Here is a 23,234-nt window from a genome sequence, read left to right as displayed (position 1 = left end):
AATTATAAGAAAATTAAATCCGTCCAGACTTTATGAAAACCCTGTATGACTCAAGACGAAGCAATTTTTTAAATGAAGTATTCCGCCATACAATATTAGAAATTACCTAGGTAAGGAGAGATTTGTAGGGAATAATAAACGTATTTGAACTATCCTATTGTTTTTGCCACAGTCAGGAACATTTCTAAACAGTTCCGAAGTATTGTCACTATTGAATCTCCTACGCTGCAATAAACAAGTTTTCGAATCGGAAGTTGAAGTTGTTAATGCAAATATTGTATCCAACAACAAGAGCAACAGTAATATCTTAACGATCTTAAATATGTTGTATCTGTATAAAAATGCTTTTCCTAAAGTGAATAAGGCTAGTTTTAGAGGGAAGCATGTATCACGCTTTAGTTTCGGAGCCATAATTGCACTCTTCTCCAATGATTTGTTTGCTAAGTCACGACAAGATGCTTATCAGAATGCTACCGTGTAAAAGAACCATATACTTTTGATGCCGTAGAATATTATACGAGATTCTTGGCAGCACATCTGCTACGATAAATGTTTCCGTCTAAAATTATCCTAAATTATATGCACGAGCTTTAGTAATCAGTGTTTCAACAATAACGTGAGAACAATTCTTTTTTTGTTGTTCTAAAAGGATTCTTGCATCACAAAGAGAATCAATGCTTCACGATAGAAAATCATACCTTGTTGTATTGGCATTCGAAAACAATATTCGAGTACTTTAGATATGGAACTCTCTGCCGACAAATTTGGAAAATTCTCGACAATTACAATTGTAGAAAGTTTTTGGGAAATGAAATCAAATTCACGAGCATTTTAAATGTTTTCTAAAACAACTATACATACATACTTATCAATCAACGTCGCGTTTATTACTTTTGTCCTACTTTCTTTTGTTTTCATAGTATTGCATGAAATAAATATGCATATTTTCAGTTGTGTAAATTGAAATAAAATAGCTTAATCTTACTTCATTAGGTACCCACAATATAGAAGATAGAAGTTCTCAACTGTACTAACCATTTAGGCATTTTGTTCTGAAATGTTTATGATGTGTGAATTCATACATTCTTGTAGTGAGTCACTAGTGCCATGGTGTCACATTGCAATCAACCGAGAACACTGCCTCTTTAGGTATTCAAATCAGTGTGACCACCCAACGAAACTATTTCGTACTAACCTATGCAGGAAAAAAGTACTAATTCTGGGGAAAAAGTAATAAAATTTTATCTGCTCCCTTTTCACCCTATTTATGAAATTTTACGACATTAATATCTTATTAGAAGGTTTTTCGCGGCTCCCCTTCCTTGTGGGTGGAAAAGTGATCTTCCACATTCTTGAAGAGCCCCCAACTTCAAATTTTTAAAGTCAAAATTCGATACAAACCGTGCAAACCTCACACTTCATAATTTTGACTTTACACCCCAAACTAAAAATCCCTACTTAATCCCTACGGAATCCCTACTTAATTGTCGTATTAGAACTCACTGAAAAACCAGTAAAGTAACACAAGTATGACAAATATAGAGGATGTCGGAAGATAACAAGAAATATCATAAAATGGACTTGTTGAGAAAATTGAGTTTTAATTCCTCAATAGTGTTTCTTGACAAATCACAGTTGCGATGCAAACGAAAAATTGCATCGCAAAATTGCGATGCATGCATGATCGCAATTTACTTACGAAGTGAGGTATTTTTATGACAAAGACTGCATAAAAGGGATCTTTCGTGAGAAAAGGAGTTCTTTTTTGATATTACATATAGTTGGAGTAATTTTCATCTCGAAAATACGACGTTTTCCTTTGGGTTCTTTCTTAATTCTCAATAACACATACCAATGCACTATGGATTAAAGGCTATATTACTTAAGACTGGCTGTACAATTGACGACAAAGAAACAATGTGCATTTCGACCATTTATAATATGATGAAAATAAAGTGCCTCAATGGTCTTTCGAAATGTAAGACCTCAGTTCACTTTTTTGGAAATTACATAACTAGAGAAAACCGGTAACTTTAACAATATCCCCTTTTCCTGTTCTCTATTGTTTAAATTCTGGAATTAATTCATAAAGAACGCATCTCACATTGTTATTTCATAGTATTAAGTCAGAAATTTTCTTCTTCTGTCTCGTTTTGTTATGCATTGAAATGGCGAAGGAAAAGTACTGTTCGGTTACTTTTAAAAAATGGAAGAATGAACTTGACCCAAGTAACCTTAGACTACAATGTAAGTTATGAAATTAATATTTGTATGCACGAGTAAAAGTGGATCTTAAAAGGTAGGGGAACGGATGACGTCTTGCCGTTCCCGATACCTTCTTTGCCCATTGTAATTGTGGGGGACGTCATCGATATTTCTTGGAAATGGGGAAAAGACGTCCTCCCGCATTTTCCCTCTCTTTTACCCCTGCTTGTATGAATTATGTAATTGTGTTTTTGGCATAAAAATGAAGGTTTACTTTGAGAGCTATGTAATGTATCGCTATGCAAGGCATTTCTAAAATGTGTCTTGATTGATGTAAACTTATACCGGTACATTAAATTATATTTATGGAATTATACTTCCATTATCTTGTTTCATCATGTTAGCATGTATTGAGGAAACAATCTTCAATTTTCAGTATCAATTGGCAAATATGTACATTAAAACAAGGGAAAACTTAATATAAATAAATTCCACGTGAATCACTTAATCATTAACCTTTTTTCCCAACACTCCTCCCAAATAAGATCTTCTAGGATTGCTAACAGACCACAGGACAACGTGTTTTGACAAAAAATGTCAAAATAATAATAAAAAAATATGGAATAAAAATAAAATAAAAATAAAATAATGATGATGATACTGATGTGTTTCTGTATGATTTCACTTTCCTTAAGACTATGGTTGCGTGAATGTGTCACTGACTGGACCCAGGTTGGGCAAGCTGTCAACACTCACTGACCCATCCACCAAACCAATCATCCCCGAAAAATTGAACTCAAACTTGAGCCAGAAAATGTGAAGATTTTTAAGCCTCTTTCATTCTCACTCGCAGTCCAGTATCCAGATCTGCAATTCATAGTCTGTATCCCATCGCGAGATAGGTTGCAAAACACAATCTAACAAATACAAGACACTGACCCAAGAGTGAAAACTGACAATGAGTGCTTCGGAGAACTGAATGTTTGTATTTACTACCCCAGATAAATAAATAAAATCTCAAACTGAATTCTGAATAGCGCAACGGAAAGGAATTTTGTAAAACTGAATGCCAAAAAAATGAATTTTGTTGGTTTTTTAACGAAGTGAATTTTTCTGTCAGGTCTGTGATTCCAACCCCGGTCACACTAAGTGAAATCAATTCTGTATGTTTTCAAACGCTATACTTTAACTTTGTCTCACTGTTCACGTACTGCTTTTCAAAACCCTATATACTACATGCTAACAATACCACTGAAATTAATTTACTACATAATTCTAAATGATGAACTTTGCACTGGACAAGAAAAGATTGTGTTTCGGCTCGTATTTTTTATTTACACTAATTTTCTGTATAACAAGAAACTAACAAATCAAAAGAATAAAAAAAAGTTCGCAAGGGTCAGAAATGTGAATGAAAACTTTTACATAGCTGAATGGGTAAGTTTATCTACAAATTTGAATAGAATCACATTTTTCTCTTCACATCTCGTGAGCAACTTCTACATGTATTTAATTTTCGTCGACTGTGAAACAATTTGTATATTATGATATTTACTACAAGAAAACAGACTAATCACATAAGCTTTATATTACACATATACTACTCATGAGGACTGTGTGCTATATATTCAATTTCTTTTCCTTCGTATTTCTCTTTGGTCAAAGTTGTGCAAGTGGGGCCAGCACAGAGGATTTATACCAGTAGGGTATACCTTTTGTATGAGCTTAGGCCTATCAACTTTTACCTTTCACAACAAAACATTTCCACTGAGATAATACACACACTAGCACATTCAAATGGGAAAAGAAAATGTATACTTAACCTAAATCCCTAACCTAACTATCTAAACTAACTTAACATAACACATATAAAAATCACCTTTATCATACATATTTGTAATGTATAGCATGCACAGCCTGTTGCTAAGGACGTATTGAACGCTTACATTCAGCTTTAAATTTTCTGTAATGTTAAAAAATCCTAAATATGTTCTTAAAATCTGAGCTTTTGTTTTACAAATGAAGGGAATTTCAAAATACAAAGCGGATATTTCACCGTTGATGAACATCTCCCATTATCAGTAGTTGTACGTGGCACCCATGTCATCAATGTGAGCCGAAACTTTTCGTAAACATTTGTTTCATCGTACCCAATCTGAAGTAAAGGTGAGCCCAAACCAGTGAATGGATTTACATTGTATTATTTAGCAGTACGGAAAATTTTGAGGTTTACATATCTAAAATATAAATTTTGAGGAGAATATGTGTACTCGAAAGTACACACATTTCTTGGACTGTTTATAACAATCGTCAACACTGAAACTCAAAGAAAGACTATACCCCCCATTGAACGAGCGGTTCCTGTCACCTCTTGAGTCTACATACTATGCAACTTAGGGAAAACGACGCGAAGTTAGCACATTAATTCAAACATCACTTCACCAGAATAATACATATTCAATCCGAAAAATGTTAAGATTTAGCAGGTTCAAACTTGGCCAAAACAACAATAATTTAGAGTTTACCTTCTACCACTTACTTGATGAAGATCTTCCATATACAAGAAAAGATGCTTACTCCCTGGTCTGTTGATTCCTGCCGGACTTCTCAAAGAAAGATTCTTTTCTCCCCACTCAAATGAGTAAGTTAATGGCGATCACAAAAAAAATGCATTTGCTGGCCGTCGTGTTCGATTCCCGACCACAAGGCTTCGCTCAAATGGCTGGCGTCAGTCCCACGCGCTCTGACGTATTAGTTTGTTTTCACTTTCACAACTTTACAGTCCATTGAGCGCAGCAACGAACTTACTGCCTTCATATTATGTCCACAGATATGGAAAACTTCAACTATTAGGTAGTTATTTTAAAATTTCTGTTTTTCCACGTTTTATGGCGACGAAGATTATTTTACGTCCACCTCTTAACGTTGCTTCCGATGAAAGACAATGACAATGGGAAGAAGATCCCTAATTGGAGGATCATTATGACGTAACTATATGATGATAGGTTTATCTCTCGAGATCAAAGAAAGCCGAAAATCTCAACCACAGCTATGATTGCGGAAGATCCAATCACAGATAATTTAGATTAAACAAAGGGATGCTTCAAGAAGCTACTATGGCTGACTTTACAAATGTGAAATTTCAGAGAAGTTTTTTGAAAAAAATTTTTTTTGATTTTTTTAAGGATCCCCTAAGCCAAAAATATCGATGAAAATAGACTGGAAATGATTCAAAACGACCAGATATGACCTTGTTTCCTAAAATAACATTAGATTTTGGCTAAATATACGAATATTGTCCAATGTAGATATATTTAACCATATATTTTAACCAAATACACTAAAATTATCATTTCAAGTAACTTAACGCAAATTTTGCGATCTACTTAAAATTGAGTCAACGACTAATTATATATTTTGCAAAAGTTCAATAAATATGAAATTCCTATATATACACTAGTTGCCCAAAACGTCCGGGCCATGTTACCTTATACCAAGTATAAGGTAACAGTGTAATAGCAAGAAAAGAAAGATGTTATATTCTATTTCGTGGTTTCGATAGAGGGATAGCATCTGAAATGGATGTTGAGAAGATGGCGTTATACATAGCAATTTTAGTGCGGTTAATTCAATATAAACTTAATATTATATCGAGTAAAAAGTCTAGTGTTGAAAGTATACTCAGTGAACAAGACTCTCAAAATAGAAATTAATCTCCAAATTCACACCTAAAGAGGTCAACTAATATGGTTGCTCCAACTTCTACAAAACAATCAGGATGGAAACATTCATCACAAATTCAAGGTCAATGGATGGATACAACTTCATTCTCAAATTCGAATATATATATGCACAATCAACAAAAATTACGAGAAGCCATTTGAAAAATTCTATCTGCATTAACCACGTTAAATACGCGAACCTGCCCACAAACTCAAATTCATCCAATTTTAAATAATTTATACGCATTATTAAAATATAAAGTATCAATCTATATGGCCAGTTGTAGGAAGGAAAGACTAACCATTATATAATGGAATTCCCAAAGTGTATATGGAAAATTGCAATATCTAAAAACATTAGTCTCTATCTTCTCGCCAGATATATTACTACAAGAAACTTGGTGCATTACAAAAAATCCCCTTGAAACAAAGGATATCAATGTGTTAATCAGATTAGTCATGATGCCCATGGAGGAATCGCCATTTGCGTAAAAAGTAATTTGAGTTTCAAAACTTTAAATATTAGCTTACAAAATATACATCCACATATTCAACTACTTGGCATTATTATTTGGAACTTAAAAATACCTAATATTTATATTCCTCCTAAAATACTTGTGGATCAAGATTTCTAGAAACAATTATTCTGTAATAATGATATCGATTACATAGGCTGAGATTTTAACATTCATTCAAATTATGGGGCTCAAATAGAACTGATTCTGCAGGTTGGAGTTTTCTTAAGGAATTATTAAATTCCTCTTACCTATGTCTAAATGATGGCTCTCCAACACGAATACAAAATATATATCAAGTGCTCCAGACCTCACACTAACGAAGAGTCTACATTACATAGAAAAAGAATGGAAACATAATTTCATAATTGCACAAGCGATCATTTCCCTATTAGTTTTAAAACACACTTTACACAATCTGGAAATAATTATAATTATATTAATAATATTACCTTTGAATCAAAATTAAAACATGTGACCACCAAAATTTCATGGACAGAATATAAAAATATAATACAAAATTGAATTAATTAGAATATTTAAACTGATTAAAACCACGGTTTCGTCTTTGAATAAAGAAATTACAAATTATAAACTAGATTTTAGACATTCATCTGCGTGTCAACATCGTAGACCTATATGGTAGAATACACTCTGTCAAAAACAAGTGAATAAAACTATTCAAGCCTTTAAATTATTTATATCGACACATACGCCAAACAAAATATTAATAATCGTTCAAGGTGGCAAGAATTCTGTAATATTCTATCAGATCGTACTCCAACCTATAAAATCTGGAACTTTTAAGAAAAAACTTCAACAATATCATTTCACACAAGACAATCAAATTCACTTTCATAACTTAGAATGGATACCTAAATTTCATTAAAAATTAACCCCTTGCACTGTTAATAGCCTAATGATCGAAGATTATCGCAATTTTTATTCAATAATCCGAATTTCTAGTTCTAGTTATCTCCCTTTTGGGAGATTTATAAAGAAAGTCCCGGCCTTATAGCACAGTGGAGTGCTTCACTAAATTTGTTTTAATTATTTTTGCAAACGTAGATTTGAATAAGATGGCGCGTTCCAACATGGACGAATTCGCCTGTTCTAAGTAGATTTGTTTTCATACTATTTGTAAAATTACTTGGGGGTTAGAGGCTCAGGACATATAAAAAAGATGTAATAATATATAAAAATTGTAAAGAAACTAAATTTTGTCAAAATTTAAAATTATGTACGAGTTCACAATTGCACAATTGAAGGAGCATGATACTCAAGTTGTAAAGATGTCCGTCGCCATCTTGTTACCCCCTAATCCGACTTTAGAACTTGATAAGAATTTTACTATGTGTGAATTAGAAACATACACAGTTTATGTACTAAATGAAATGAAATGAAATCTGTGAGTTTTACGTCCCACGGTTATGCCGGTTAGGCGAAATGAGACGGTAATGATGAGTAATGAATGAAATGGTGGAATGAAGAAAGTGGGAGGAAACGGGAGAACCCCGAGAAAACCCACGCACACGGTGTTTGTCCACCACAAAGTTCACTTGGCGGGGGCTGGGATCGAACCCGAGACCCCAAGCACCAGAGGTGAACGCTCTACCACTGAGCCACCGCAGCCCCAGTTTATGTACTAAAAATATACATAAAATACTACACCGGGCTTAGATGGAGTTAGCTATTTACATTATAAAAATCTGCCCACCACAGGTTTACAAATGTTACTGAATTATTATAATCATATTTGGAATACAGAACAAATACCATTAAACTGAAAAAAGTATTAATATTACCTACTCCAAAAAAATAATTCAGATCCAAATACGTCAAATAACTTTCAACCAATATCTTTATTATCTTGGTCATAAAAATTCCAAAATTTAATATTAAATACATTAAATTGTTTTTTCTAGAAAATTCACAAACTTTTTCATTTCATATAACTGGATTTAGGAAAAAATTCAACATATGATGCATTAACGCTATTAGTACTTGATATTTACAAAGCCTTCATTGCAAGAGGAGCCCTTTTGGTTACATCATTTGATATAAAAGGTGCCTATGATCATGTGATTTTATACATTCTAGTGGAAAAAATGTTTAGCTTCAAATTCCTGTAAAGATGATTACAATTATACATAACATTTTAATTAACAGGCAACTGTTTATAATAGTAAGAATACATATTCTACACCAAGAATTACGTCTTTAAGCTTGTTACAAGAAAAAATAAACTAAACCTGATCTTATTTAACATTTATATTGCTGATTTAATAAATTCAACTTGGGAAAATAGTAGCATTACTTGTTTTGCTGATAATCTCCTAATAAGTTCTTATACAACTCACATTGAACGTTTAATACCATGCATGGAGAAAAACCTACATATCATCAATACATGGATGAATAATAATGGATTAGAAGTAAACTGAAGTAAAGCCAAATTTATTATATTTTCTAGGAAAAGGAATTTACAAAAGTATCAATTGCAATATCATGATAAAAAATTAAACTCTGAAAAATCTATAAAATATCTACGAGTAATATTAGATCGTAAATTAAATTGGAAAGCACAAATACAATTTCTTAGTCAAGAAAATATATAAGACATACATTTAATTTAATGTCTATCTTCTAAAAGGTGGGGAATTAATCCGTTTACTTTACTACAAATACTGCACCAAGAATACATATCGAAAATATCATATGGTAGTATATTCTATAACAAATCTGGTTAATATTACAACTGCTTAGAACAATCCATATATAATTGATCTAAAATATTTTTTCTCAACCATCCTTCTGCCCAAAAATTACTTTATTAAAGGAATCAGACTACACACCTTTACCAATACTATTTTCTAAATTGGCATCTAAATTTATAATAAAAACGTTCGGCAAATCTCAATCTCCAACTATTTTCAAACTTCATCAGATAAAACTGCTACTGAAGAAAAATAACGCTCCTTACACCCGTAACTATCCTTGGATACTACAGGCATACTTCAATTTTAAAATGTTAAGTACATTGATACATAAAGTTCCATCGCTTCCATGTTTTGTCTGCAACTATAAGGTTAATATGATATAAATAGAAGCGAAGAAACCTACTTATACCAGTAACAAATGAAGATCTCAAGCAAAAAATATGGAAAGACTTTAAACAGCAATTTGCTGAAGATACCACATTTATTTATACAGACGCATCAAAATTTAATAATATCAACGTAGGAGCAGCAGTATATATTCCGTGTAGAACAACAACGCTTCGATACAAACTACGCATAAAAACCACAGTATTTTAAGAAGAAGCATTTGCCATCCGACAGGGACTGTTGTATATCAAAAAAGTATAAAATCAGTAAATCTGTTATATGTTCAGATTCATTAAGTGTGTTAACAGCGTTAAATTCTACACACTGGAACAACTCTACAACGTGGACTCTTTTAAATATTAAATATCTTTATTTAACCATGACGGAGAACAGGGGCGGACTGGCAACCATAGGGCCCACCCCGCTAAACTGAAATGGGGGTCCACTGTATAAAAATGTAAAAAAAAAATGTACTTGGCATTCTTCATATGTATTACATATAAAAGTCCATCTTCGAACCCATAAATAGCATCCCATATGTTCATACAAAAGCAAAACATTAATTACAAAAAAATCTGAAGTAGGAACATTTTAATAGTAACTCATACAGTGTGTAATTGGCATTATCATTTTTTTATTGTAAACACACACAATACCGGAATTGGTGCTTCCAGTTATTTATATAGTGCTATTGTTTTTTATGTAATGAATTTAAACCATTTATTTAAACAAATGAATGTCATGTTTTAGAAAACCCAAAATATATACATGTGCAATAAGTAAAAACTAATCTCAAGTCAACTTTGAAACACTACAACAGCCCCCGCAATGTTTTAGGGCCTGATTGTCTCATAGACGGAACCTTTTGAAGTCGATAAACGTGAAGAAGAATAAGGTCTGTTCATGAAAGTTTAACTTTACGTCTTTTTTTCTGCAAAACACAAGTTTGCGGGAGTTACCCTGCCATATTTTTGATGCTGGTAGATTTAATTGAGCACATCTTTTTAAAATTGGTGGAGGGGGCCCACCAGTTTGGGGGGCCCACCCTGCATTTGCAGGGTAGCAGGGTGGGCCAGTCCGCCCCTGACGGAGAATAATTACAAAATATATTTCACATTTGTTAAGGCTCATGTCAATATTGAAACAAATAGTAATATAGACAATGCTGCGAAAACCTCATGTATTGAAGGAAAACCAACGAATATCAAATTATCACCAAGCAATTATTATAATTGTATTAAAGAATTTCATGAGGAAGAGTTAATCAACTGGTATAATGAGCAACAACTATACTTTGAAATTTTTATTGGACAATTTCTACTTCTCTTCAAGATCAAATAAAAAAATATTACAGCCTGGACTCGTTGAGAACTCATAATTTATTACCGACTTATTTTTGGAACAGCCTTAACACTTATAAAATTATTTCAAATACGGAAAAACGCACCTACCACTGTTGGTGTGACAAAGGAACAGGAACACTCAATCTCATTATTTTTGAATGTGAATTATTTTAATCTCTACTCTTACAGTTATTAACACAATTACATAATCATCTTGGATATGCACCGTTTTCTTAAAAGTATTTATTGGCAACTAACAACTGGCCTTCAATTAAAGCTTTAATACTTTTTTCATAAAATCTGGCATAAATTTATAAAAAATCATCTATTGAATAATTTTATCAACTGGACATAAAGAATACAGCGAAGTAATATGCAAAATCAAAAATACCAAAAACTGTTTTTATTCATCATTTTGTTAAGCTGGATACAGGTAATTTTGATAAAGTTTGTACTCTTAGTGAAAATCGACTACCAGAAATATTACTAAAGGATGGGAACCATATTACTTCCTTGGAACTTTATACAATCTGTTATTAACTATATTCACTATTTGCAAATAATAATAATAATAATAATAATAATAATACTTACCTTTTCGCATTTCTAGCACATACTGGTGGATACCTGGTGCGCCGATTGAACACTATTAATAGTGCAGAAGACAAGACAAGACAAGACAAGATAGCCTCTGGTTGGAGATTATAAAGTACATAAAATAAATAGTTTTATCTTTCATTTTTGTTCATCTATGTAATCATTTATGCCTACAAATGTGGATTATTTGTCCTTAGTACTTCACGGTTTAGCTGTGATGTGTATGTGGGTACTTACAGCTATGGTAAGTTTATGGTTAGCGAAAAACTTTACTCTGCAACTAAAATTTATTTTGCCGACATACATTTCATAAAAGAAAAGAGAAAGAGGAACTGACTGAGTGATCAATATTTAGTCAAATTATTTAAAGTAAAATCTTAGAATTTGGACACCACAAAGGTTTTGCAATGTAAGTTACCACTGAAGAAGGATTTTTAGGTGGGTTGATTTGAAGTTTATCGTGCCGTTCAGCAGGGAGGCTATATGAGACATGAAATTACAGTTTAACGTTAGATCCAAGCCACATGCTGGAATGTGTGTTGTAAATTTACCTAATGATTTTTAGAAATTCGACTTAAAAGGGGGAGAGGGGTGAAGTTGCAACTATTATAATAAAATGTTCATATCTCGAAATTTCTTAAGTTGTTCAGCTGTTCTTTAAGTGATCGGACGTGTCTCGACCTCGCTCTCGAACTTGACCTTGTTTACGGTTATATATGGAAGGTTGATGGATATTGCAATAAGGCGATTTGGCTGTGTTCTTGGTTTTTAAATAGTGTATGGTTCTTCAAGTTCACTAGTGGAGAGCAGTTGTACCGGTGGATATTAGTCTAACATTAACTTAAAATTATTAATATTTCTTTGAATGTGATGGTTATACTTGTTACGGAGACGACAATTTATGCGATATTGTACGACGTACAAGTTAAAAAGTGAAAACATTATTTTGCATGAGTGAAGTGAAGTATCTGTTGTATTTTAATGCAAGTTAATTTGAAATCGAATAAGTACAAATATTTATTATTTGCACAAATAACTATTTTCCTCAATATGGCGGCGTAGTGTGTAGCGCCCCAGAGGGCCCAATCCCTGGCAGGCTACAGCTAAGTTTGATTGCTCAGTGCCAGAGCACTGAGATGATAAGTATATGGTAGGGGTCGCCACCTGTGATCCACTCTGAACACAGGAAAGGAATAGCAACAGATACTAACACTGTATAAAATTGCGCTAAGTCAATGCGTTAATAAAAAAAACAAGAGAGAAAAAAAACTTTTAGTACAACGGCAAACGAATCCAACCTGTGCGAGACTGCCCCCTGTACACTCTACGAGTGCACAGAACACAGCCCTTCCCTTGTGCTGTGACTTCCTTAACTATTTGAATCTTATGAGAATGCCAAAGCTGAAATACAAGGCTGTAGAGTTAATTTCACAAAGCATAACACTTATGGTAGGGTGTTGCAACGTTTTATTGGACTGTAAAACATTCACAGATTAAGAATAATGGATTTCACCAATTATCACACCAAAATACTACTGAAATTACCATTGTGACTGCTTTCTGGGATAACCCTGCAATGTTATACTTAGTGACTTGCTCAGTTACTTAACTGAATAAACTCACACCCATCATATTGCTATACTGTAATTGAAAATAATGATATGGGATTCAATACTCATATAAAACAAAATATTGGAACATATACATATATATATTTTATAAAATTGCATAACGAGTAATATAACACTAACACATAATAGGATAAATGGCTCGAGCAAACGTAGATTTACTTACCACGACTAGTCGGGTTTACACTGATTATGTAATACTCAGCAGTATAATATGATGCACTTACTAGCAACCACCATAGCAGTAAGGAACCCTAAAGAAACATCATGCTAGATAGGTTCTCGCTACATTGTATGTAAACATAAAGCAAGTGATTCATCTCAAATGAATGAGGACTTGAATGTAAATAAAAGGGTGGACAAATTAGACAAATGTGAATATTAGGCGTTATAAGTAAAACGAACAATACATTGCTGAACGCCAGCGCTGATCAGGATGCAAGGTACAAGTGAATATCATAATTCTACAGATGTAATGCTCTGACTAACAAAACCCATGTAATCGTCAAGTAGTGGCATATTTGGACAGAACTTGAAAGAAAGCCACGGTAACGTGATTCATATAAACTGACAAAAGTAAAAGCCACATTAGCCTTAAGTGGAAAAACAAAAGGACAACATATTGAATCAACTTGTGCTAGATGGCCAGGGGTCTCCTAAATACTGAAAGCACACACCTGCTTCCGACAGTGATAAACTCAATAAACAGCAGTTAACTAAACACTCATGTAGCTAGTGGTGTTCCTACGGCTTACTTCAGCATTAATAAGTGCATACAGACAATCGTCGAAATTACACTCTTAAGACGAGCATCAGCAAATCCACATACGGGTGCTATGCAATATGATTCCAATGAATCAGCAACAGAAAAGATAATTCTGTACAAAGCAGAATTATGTTCAGCCTGCTACGAAGGCGGGCACTCACAATACAGGGTACTTACCCTTCCAATAAGTATAAACAAGCAGAGACTGCTATACCTTTCATAAATGCACTTGCACTATTGACGGAACACTTTTCCAACTGGACACAAAAGAAATACACACTAACTGCTATTCAAAACGCATACGATGCACAGAAACTGAGACAGAATAACTGATCACTGTTGTGGAGAACTTCCCTTAAGCTATAACGTCTAGAAGATAGGCCATGAGGAGAATTCTTCGTCTTGCACACAACCCGATCTGGGCAGGCGAGAGCTGGGGGGCACCGTCGCCAAGAGCAAACACACCGATCCTGATGCTGAAAATCCATGACGTTCACTGGACAGTTTAACAGACAATGAAGATAAAGTATATATTATGATCATCAACGGAGGTTTGATTAATAAGTAGCGCTGTTATAACATCGTACTGAGGACATATTAATTGAACGCTTCGTAAGAGACACAAGCAATGTATTGATGAAACTTAAACGTGTAGATATTAACTCTTATGAATAGACACTTCAAACTGTAAGCCTATGTACAAAGTTCCATTCCAACTTCTTGGGAGAATGCTGAATTCTTGACTTCTTAAGTAGTCACTCGGGAGAACTGGAACACATAAGTCACCAGGTTACGTACGATCAAATGGCTAAACAGCGCAAGCAAAACTAGCAGGAACAAGTGATAAACCTGTATCCGTACTTGCCACTCGAATAAATCACAATGATGACAATGTTCTGGATTCCACTTCCGGAATATCATATTTTCACTGGCAAATTGACCATAAACTCCTGATGCTTCCATATTACGTAAATGCACGGATATCTCTAAATAGGACAGATGAGGAAAGTACTCACTTATGATTCGCTTCATGGACATTGCGAATGAGTTGGGGGGCCCCGCTGCTAAGAATTTAGTTAAACATTAGATACATCATTTCTGACTGCAAGTAAAAATATAGCTCACTGAAAAACATGATGAGCAGTTCACTCTGAGAATGTTATTCACCAGATATTTGAATATGAAGAAATAACAGAACAGAGCCAACTTAAAACATACACCTACACAAAGATGGCTCACGTGGCAGCCTGGGCTAATAAGAATTTCCCAACTACATTCGGAATTTCATGCTATGCTAAAAGTGGCACACTTGCCAAAGCGTGTGAAACAGTTCCTGGAGACATAAAGTGAAGCACACACACTATTAAACGTGACGATTGCGGCTGTAAATTAGAGATTTGACAAAGTTTATCAACGCGCACTGAATTAATCGTACCATGATGACTTCCTGTTCGACTCTAAGTACCCAGAATCCCTTGCGCGAACCCGCGAACATGATGCTTCGGCAGGGTTGCCAAATACAAAAGGATTACAAGAGGTAAGTAATAACTTGCATCGTTTACAATGGGGCGTTACAACCTCGCCCTGGTTGAAGAAAAAAAAACTTTGACCAAATAGTTTTTTTTTATAGGTATGTATTCACCAACAATTCCTGGCGCTTCTCCAGAGAACAGTTAAACAACTTAACATTATCTAAATTATAAGTACCAATCCATTCATTGTTTAAATTAACCAAACTTACTGCATTATTTTCTACACCTATGACCAAAAGTGGACCCAAATATTTCAAGAAAAACTTGCTAATGGTCTTATCCATCATAGAGCTATGCTTCTGATTTTTACGAAAACAAGATCACCAATTTTAATTTCGACACCTTTAGTTTTCACTTTAGAATCATTTTTCTTGAGACTTTTCTTTGTATTTAACAATACCGATTGATGTCTGAACTTATAGTCTACTTCACCAAACTCTGAAGGCCAATCTAATTCTTTCTTGAAATTATCTAGAGCTGAGAAATTAAGAAAAAGCTCTGAAGGAGCGTAACCAGTAGTAAGAGATATAGAATTATTTAACAGTGACTGAATCTCTGATAATTTTTGACTCCATTGAGTATGGTCTTTGTTAATAAATACCCTTAACAAACGAGAAACTTCTGAATATCTCTCTACAGGATTAGATTTCGGATTATACGGGCTCAACAACAAATGCTGAATGCCATTTCTACGACAAAAACGACGCCACAGGCAACAAACGAACTGTGCTCCCCTGTCCGTAATGAGTTCCTGGGGAATAGGATAATGGTAAAAATACCTTTTGGAAAAAATAGAAATAATCTCTTTAGCATTAGCATTCCTTACTGGATACAACACAAGAAATTTACTATAGACATCTAAGACAGATAATATGTAAGAATAAGAGTTACTCTTTGGTAAACGCCCTATAAGATCTACACTTAATTTACAATGTGGGCGATCTGCCTCCACATGACAAATTTGATGTATCTTGGCCTGTGAACATGGTTTAGTTGTTGCACAAATTTCACAATCATTTATAAATTTAGCAATGTCACGCTTCATATTCGGCCAATAGAAAAGTTTTCTACAATGTAAGTAACATTTCCTGGAACCAAAATGGGCTTCCTTATGAATTTCATCTATTACTACATGAACTAGACTTCTAGGAATAATTAATTTCCAAACATTAGATTGCTTAACATACACTAAATTTAAATGTTTACAATAATTTGAATTACCTTCCTCCAATTTAGCTAAACATTTATTAACAAAAACATCATTTTGTTGTTCTTTAGACATTAGCTGTAAGAAAGAAGATTGAGTTAAATTTCTAAACACCACATTCACCATGTACATAGCACTACCTGTTTCATCCTCATCAGGAGGATTACGTGAAATAACATCAGCAATATAATTCTCACCAGAAGACAGGTGTTCAAACTGCAAGTTATAATCCTGAAGTTTTAGTAACAATCTAGTGGTTCTAGCATCTAAATTACGTATAGTTTTAAGATGTGTTATGGCCTTGTTGTCTGTATGGACAACAGTTTCTCTACCAAGAATATAATCAGCGAATCTCTCACACAGAAATACTACTGCCAATAATTCTGTCTGGAAAATAGACAATGACATTTCAGTGGGCTTAATACGTCTACTGGCATAAGAGATAACTCTAAATTCGTCACCTTCGAACTGACCAATATATCCGCCAATGGCTATGGCAGAGGAATCTGAAAAAATGTGAAAAGTTTGACTCATGTCAGGCAATGCTAAGGCAGGAGGAGAAATTAACTCTTGCTTTAATAGTTCAAAAGCTTTCAGTTGCTTTGGGCCGAACTGAAATTTCGCTTCCTTGCGTAGAAGATGCACTAAATCTTCGGTTAATTCTGCGTAATTGTTAATAAATTTGCGACGCCAATTGGCTATGCCTAGAAATTGACGTAGCTGCTTACGAGTTCTTGGCACAGGAAAATTTCTAATAGTTTCATTTAACTTGGAGTTAACTTTAACTTCTCGGCCAGATATGATATGTCCTAGGAATAACAGTTCGTGAAACAGAAATCTACATTTACGAAAATTTAAAGAAAAATTTAACTTGTTTAACGTATATAGGATAAATTCTAGATGCTCGAAGTGTTGTTCTATAGAAGGTGAAAAACAAAGAAGGTCGTCTAAATAAAAGAGAAAATGTTTTGTGGACAGGTCGAAGATACTGTTCATAACGAACTGAAACAAACTTTTAGCAGATTTCAGTCCCATCACTAGGTAACGAAAACAATATTGTCTTCCTTCAAATAAGAAAGCTGTCTTTTCATAAGATTCTTCTTCTAAGGGTAGACAATAATATCCATCTTTACAATCAAATGAGGAAAACACCATAGAACCTTTGAGACGAGCTAATATATCTTGTATGGGCTCCACGCGCACGTTAGCAGATATTACCTTCCTATTCAGGTGCCTTAAATCCAATGTGGGTCTAATAGATTGCTTGTCCGCCTTGTAGACGCAGTGCACCGGGTTTAAATACGGTAACAATCTCTCTTCAATGACTCCCCATTCTAACCATTTTTGCAAGAGTTTTCTAAATTGTTCTCGCATTGAGTAGGCTATCGGATATGGCTTGCACACCACTGGCTCATTATCTGTAAGTTCGATCTTCAGCGGCTTTATCTTTACCGGTCTAGGCCTCTCAGAGAATAATTCTCGGTACCGAATTAATAAATCTACTAATCTTGACTTAACATCTTCCGTTAAATCAGTTCTGGACAAAATAGTATCTTGAATTTCGCTCACGGGCACCAAATAATCGTCTTCTTGGTTCACTTCTTGTATTAAAGGTTCTGGTTCCATTGAACTTATCCATACGGAGTTCAGATTCAACTTAGCTGGCTTGCCGTCTAAGTCCTTAAAGGTAAGGATACGGTTAGCAAAGTCCACAACACAACTGTATTTACTCAAGAAAGGAGTTCCTAAAAGAACGTCTGACTTCATACCTTCCACAATGAAGAAAGAAACTTCGAGAACATGACCAGAGAATTCTAGATATAAAGTCTTTTGGCCTCTAACTCGGTGTCACCCACGAAGGCTTGCAGAGTTACATTCTTGGCTGGCACGAGCTTGGCGGTGGGTAACACTTCTACAATCCTTTTCCAATTGTCATAACTCAAAAGGTTAGCTTCGCACCCACTATCAATTATACAGGATAGGGATAAACCGGCTATCTGGCCTGACAGATAAGGTGACTTTACGAAAGTACTATTTTCATTAACACTATCATGAGAATTTTCATTTAAAATAAAATAAACTTGAAGAGGAGACTGAGTGAACCATGTACCGTTAGTTCGGTTGGATAATATAGCTTCTGGTCGCTTATTACAATCTTGGCGGGCTCCAGGCGACCAATCAGGAGTCTGCCCTATTAATTTAAAGTTGCATTACACTGAGCATAAGGCTCAGAGACAGTTTGTGAATTTACACCCATACTTTCATGATTATTCCTAAAATTAGGACAATGATTACAATTACAACAAGAAGAAATGGGTTCAGCCTGTTCACAGGAATTCACTGATTGATTATTAGCATTTCTATTAGAATTTCTATTTCTAACATTTACTCTTCTAATGTTACGATTAGCCTGTCTGTTGTTAAAATTACTATTTTGTCCATTGTTAAAATTATTACTACTACTATTATTATTACGATTACCAAAACCAAACCTTCTTCGGTTATTACGCCTAAAATTGACATTATTGTTATTATTGCTATTACCAGGAGGATTATTACCTAGGTAATCCTTTACGTTAGCATATCCCACTTGAGCCCATTTCTCTTTAGTAGTTACCTTATTTTCAGAACTGGAATTCACACTAGAGCTACCTTGTTCATTATTGTTTTCATTGATCATAGTAGTGGCGAGATTAACATCAAAATGCACATTGCGTTTCTTACTCTTACTAGGAGTGTCATTATCATTACCTGCTTTACGTTTAAAACTAAACGACTCTAAAGACACCAGAGGGCTGTTTAATAGCTTAGTTTTATCAGGTACTTCTAGCTGCATTAGGCGCTCCGCGAGTTCAGAAACCGAAGTAATTTCTACTTGACTTAAAGTAAATTGATACTCTGGAGGTAGTGTATCAATTAAATAATCCACTAATTCTATTTGTGACATGTTATTCTTAAGCATTCTTAGACCTTTAGAAAGTTTCCACACAAACTCAGAAGCTTTTCCGTGAATGCAGGGGTTATATTTAGTAGACAGCAAATATCTCCACTGAGCCCTACAAACTTTTGGATTTAGATACTGCGACAAGAAAAGACGTTTAAAGTCATGATATGAATGAATTTGATCCGAGACCTGCGAAATCCAACAAGCAGCAGAATCTTTCATAGCTCTCATAGCAACTAACACTTGATATTCAGGATCAAGATTCAACAACTTAAAATTCTGTTCTAATTGTTGCAAGAAATCAAGTGGGGAAATCTCCAACACATTACCTGTAAACTCAGGGAAATGACTCAGATCTGACAGACGTAACGATTTTAGACCATGATCATTATTATTGTTACCATTGATGCTAGACAGTGGACAACCGTTTGACAAGAAAGAGGGGACATCTGGCTCCAAGGTGGAAGTTCTAGGGTAGGCAGAGTCACCTCGACCAATATTGACGGACGAAACACAAGGCAAATCATTTCTATCTTTAGCATGCTGCGAAAGAAAAGGGTTGAATAAATTATTTCGCTCATAACTAGGAAAACCATCAGCTTTCCGACCTTTCAAACCTTTGTCATTACCAGGCTGGGAATGAGTGCAATAACTGTGCGGCATACCATGCGCAGAAGCAGTGGAAACACAACTAGCATTGTTAAAGAAATGCTGTACCTGGGACAGATTGACTTTGGCAGGGCGAAGACAAGAGGTAGTGGTTACTGAAGTAGTTCCAATCAGAGGACTAGAAACAACCACTGGAACATCAGACTGACTACTGCCCTCACAAGTACTAGGATTAACAAGACCTAAGAATCTTTCAAAGTCTGTGAAGTGTCTACGCTCCACGCTAACAACATCAGAATTGAGCTGGTTACTTTGCTCTTCCACTTCTTCGTCATAATCTTGATCAAAAAGGCTGTCAACCTTCTCCTTCAAGGCTTCAAGTTCGTCCCGTAGTCCTAAACAAGAGTTGCTGGTCTGGTGGATTTCTTTCACTTGGGTAGACAAGGCTTCCAATTGACGCTTACACATACTATTGTCTCTCAAGCAATTAAGCAGGGTTTCTTCCTGAGATGCTAAATTTTCGTTCACCACTTCCAACTGATGATTCAATTCCGCTGTATTGTTTTCCAATTGGTTACTCAAGGCTGCTATACGGGCGTCTTGCTCTTTGATATGCTGGTCTACCGTGTCCTTCAGCTCCGACATTTCTTTTCCCACACCAATCACAGTTGACTTGACTTGAGAAACTTCTTCTTTCAACTGGGACGTTTCATTAACTACATCCGACCTCAGTTGCGACGTTTCTTCAATCACCCTTGATTTCAATTGTATGGCTTCTTCTGTTACAACCACCTTAATGGAATCTATTTGGGCGGTGAGCTGCGCTAGAAGATCCGAAAAATTAGAAGCAACACCAACTTCACTACTACTTCCACTTTGACTCTTCTCTACTAAAGATCCAGCGTTTACATCATCTATTTCAATAGTATTATCTGCTACTCCGGGGAATTGTACCAAACATGAATTACAATCCCACGAAACATTGGGTTTGCCTTTCTCGGCAAAAGCTTCATCACTTAATCCTGAACACTGTTTACAGTACCAAGTGTTACAGGAAGTACACTCTAATAAAGTGCCCGAATGGCCACACTGACGAGTTTTCCTCTTAGACTTATTCATTCTGGCACTAACAGTTTAACACATGCACTAAAATTACAAGAATACACTGAAAAAATAGTTTATTCGACGTTAAACACTCAATTGACTTTTACTTCACTGATATATGATGCGGGTCCCCAACCCAATTCGACAATGTCAACAAAGAGCGCTGCACCTCACCTACGATGAAGGTTGACTTAAGACAGTAAGACTTTTTTTTTTTTAGGAAAATTCAAAGATGATGATATCCATCTTCGGAAGCTAAGAAATATACAAAATATACAAGATACTGATAAACAAGATTGCAATACGATGCCAACAAAATTCTATATAGAGAAATAAAAATAGAAATCACTAGAACACAAGAAAAATCAAAAGGTACCAGCTGATATCCTGGCGATCAGGTCGCCAAAAACAAAAACAAACCGCTGTAGCGCCCCAGAGGGCCCAATCCCTGGCAGGCTACAGCTAAGTTTGATTACTCAGTGCCAGAGCACTGAGATGATAAGTATATGGTAGGGGTCGCCACCTGTGATCCACTCTGAACACAGGAAAGGAATAGCAACAGATACTAACACTGTATAAAATTGCGCTAAGTCAATGCGTTAATAAAAAAAACAAGAGAGAGAAAAAAAACTTTTAGTACAACGGCAAACGAATCCAACCTGTGCGAGACTGCCCCCTGTACACTCTACGAGTGCACAGAACACAGCCCTTCCCTTGTGCTGTGACTTCCTTAACTATTTGAATCTTATGAGAATGCCAAAGCTGAAATACAAGGCTGTAGAGTTAATTTCACAAAGCATAACACTTATGGTAGGGTGTTGCAACGTTTTATTGGACTGTAAAACATTCACAGATTAAGAATAATGGATTTCACCAATTATCACACCAAAATACTACTGAAATTACCATTGTGACTGCTTTCTGGGATAACCCTGCAATGTTATACTTAGTGACTTGCTCAGTTACTTAACTGAATAAACTCACACCCATCATATTGCTATACTGTAATTGAAAATAATGATATGGGATTCAATACTCATATAAAACAAAATATTGGAACATATACATATATATATTTTATAAAATTGCATAACGAGTAATATAACACTAACACATAATAGGATAAATGGCTCGAGCAAACGTAGATTTACTTACCACGACTAGTCGGGTTTACACTGATTATGTAATACTCAGCAGTATAATATGATGCACTTACTAGCAACCACCATAGCAGTAAGGAACCCTAAAGAAACATCATGCTAGATAGGTTCTCGCTACATTGTATGTAAACATAAAGCAAGTGATTCATCTCAAATGAATGAGGACTTGAATGTAAATAAAAGGGTGGACAAATTAGACAAATGTGAATATTAGGCGTTATAAGTAAAACGAACAATACATTGCTGAACGCCAGCGCTGATCAGGATGCAAGGTACAAGTGAATATCATAATTCTACAGATGTAATGCTCTGACTAACAAAACCCATGTAATCGTCAAGTAGTGGCATATTTGGACAGAACTTGAAAGAAAGCCACGGTAACGTGATTCATATAAACTGACAAAAGTAAAAGCCACATTAGCCTTAAGTGGAAAAACAAAAGGACAACATATTGAATCAACTTGTGCTAGATGGCCAGGGGTCTCCTAAATACTGAAAGCACACACCTGCTTCCGACAGTGATAAACTCAATAAACAGCAGTTAACTAAACACTCATGTAGCTAGTGGTGTTCCTACGGCTTACTTCAGCATTAATAAGTGCATACAGACAATCGTCGAAATTACACTCTTAAGACGAGCATCAGCAAATCCACATACGGGTGCTATGCAATATGATTCCAATGAATCAGCAACAGAAAAGATAATTCTGTACAAAGCAGAATTATGTTCAGCCTGCTACGAAGGCGGGCACTCACAATACAGGGTACTTACCCTTCCAATAAGTATAAACAAGC

The 23,234-nt window shown here is 35.0% G+C and overlaps 1 protein-coding gene across 3 annotated transcripts in view; it reads right to left on the bottom strand.

Moving 5' to 3' along the window:
* The window catches only part of LOC145686795 (putative phosphorylase b kinase regulatory subunit beta), a 161,712-nt gene that overhangs the window by 99,108 nt on the left and 39,370 nt on the right, over positions 1 to 23,234 (bottom strand). Inside the window, exon 1 of one of the 3 annotated variants that reach the window (XM_081760512.1) lies at positions 1,036 to 1,127. The exons of the other annotated variants lie outside the window; for them this stretch is intronic. The gene's annotated coding sequence lies outside the window, so the exon portion shown is untranslated. Of the gene's footprint in view, positions 1 to 1,035; positions 1,128 to 23,234 lie in introns of those variants that run through there. 3 annotated transcript variants of the gene reach the window in all.

Source organism: Thermobia domestica, chromosome 1 (assembly GCF_964235325.1).
Source record: "Thermobia domestica chromosome 1, izTheDome1.hap1.1, whole genome shotgun sequence".
Lineage (NCBI taxonomy): Eukaryota > Metazoa > Arthropoda > Insecta > Zygentoma > Lepismatidae > Thermobia > Thermobia domestica.
The sequence above is the reverse complement of the archived record's forward strand: the minus strand, read 5'-3'. Positions and strand labels throughout refer to the sequence as shown.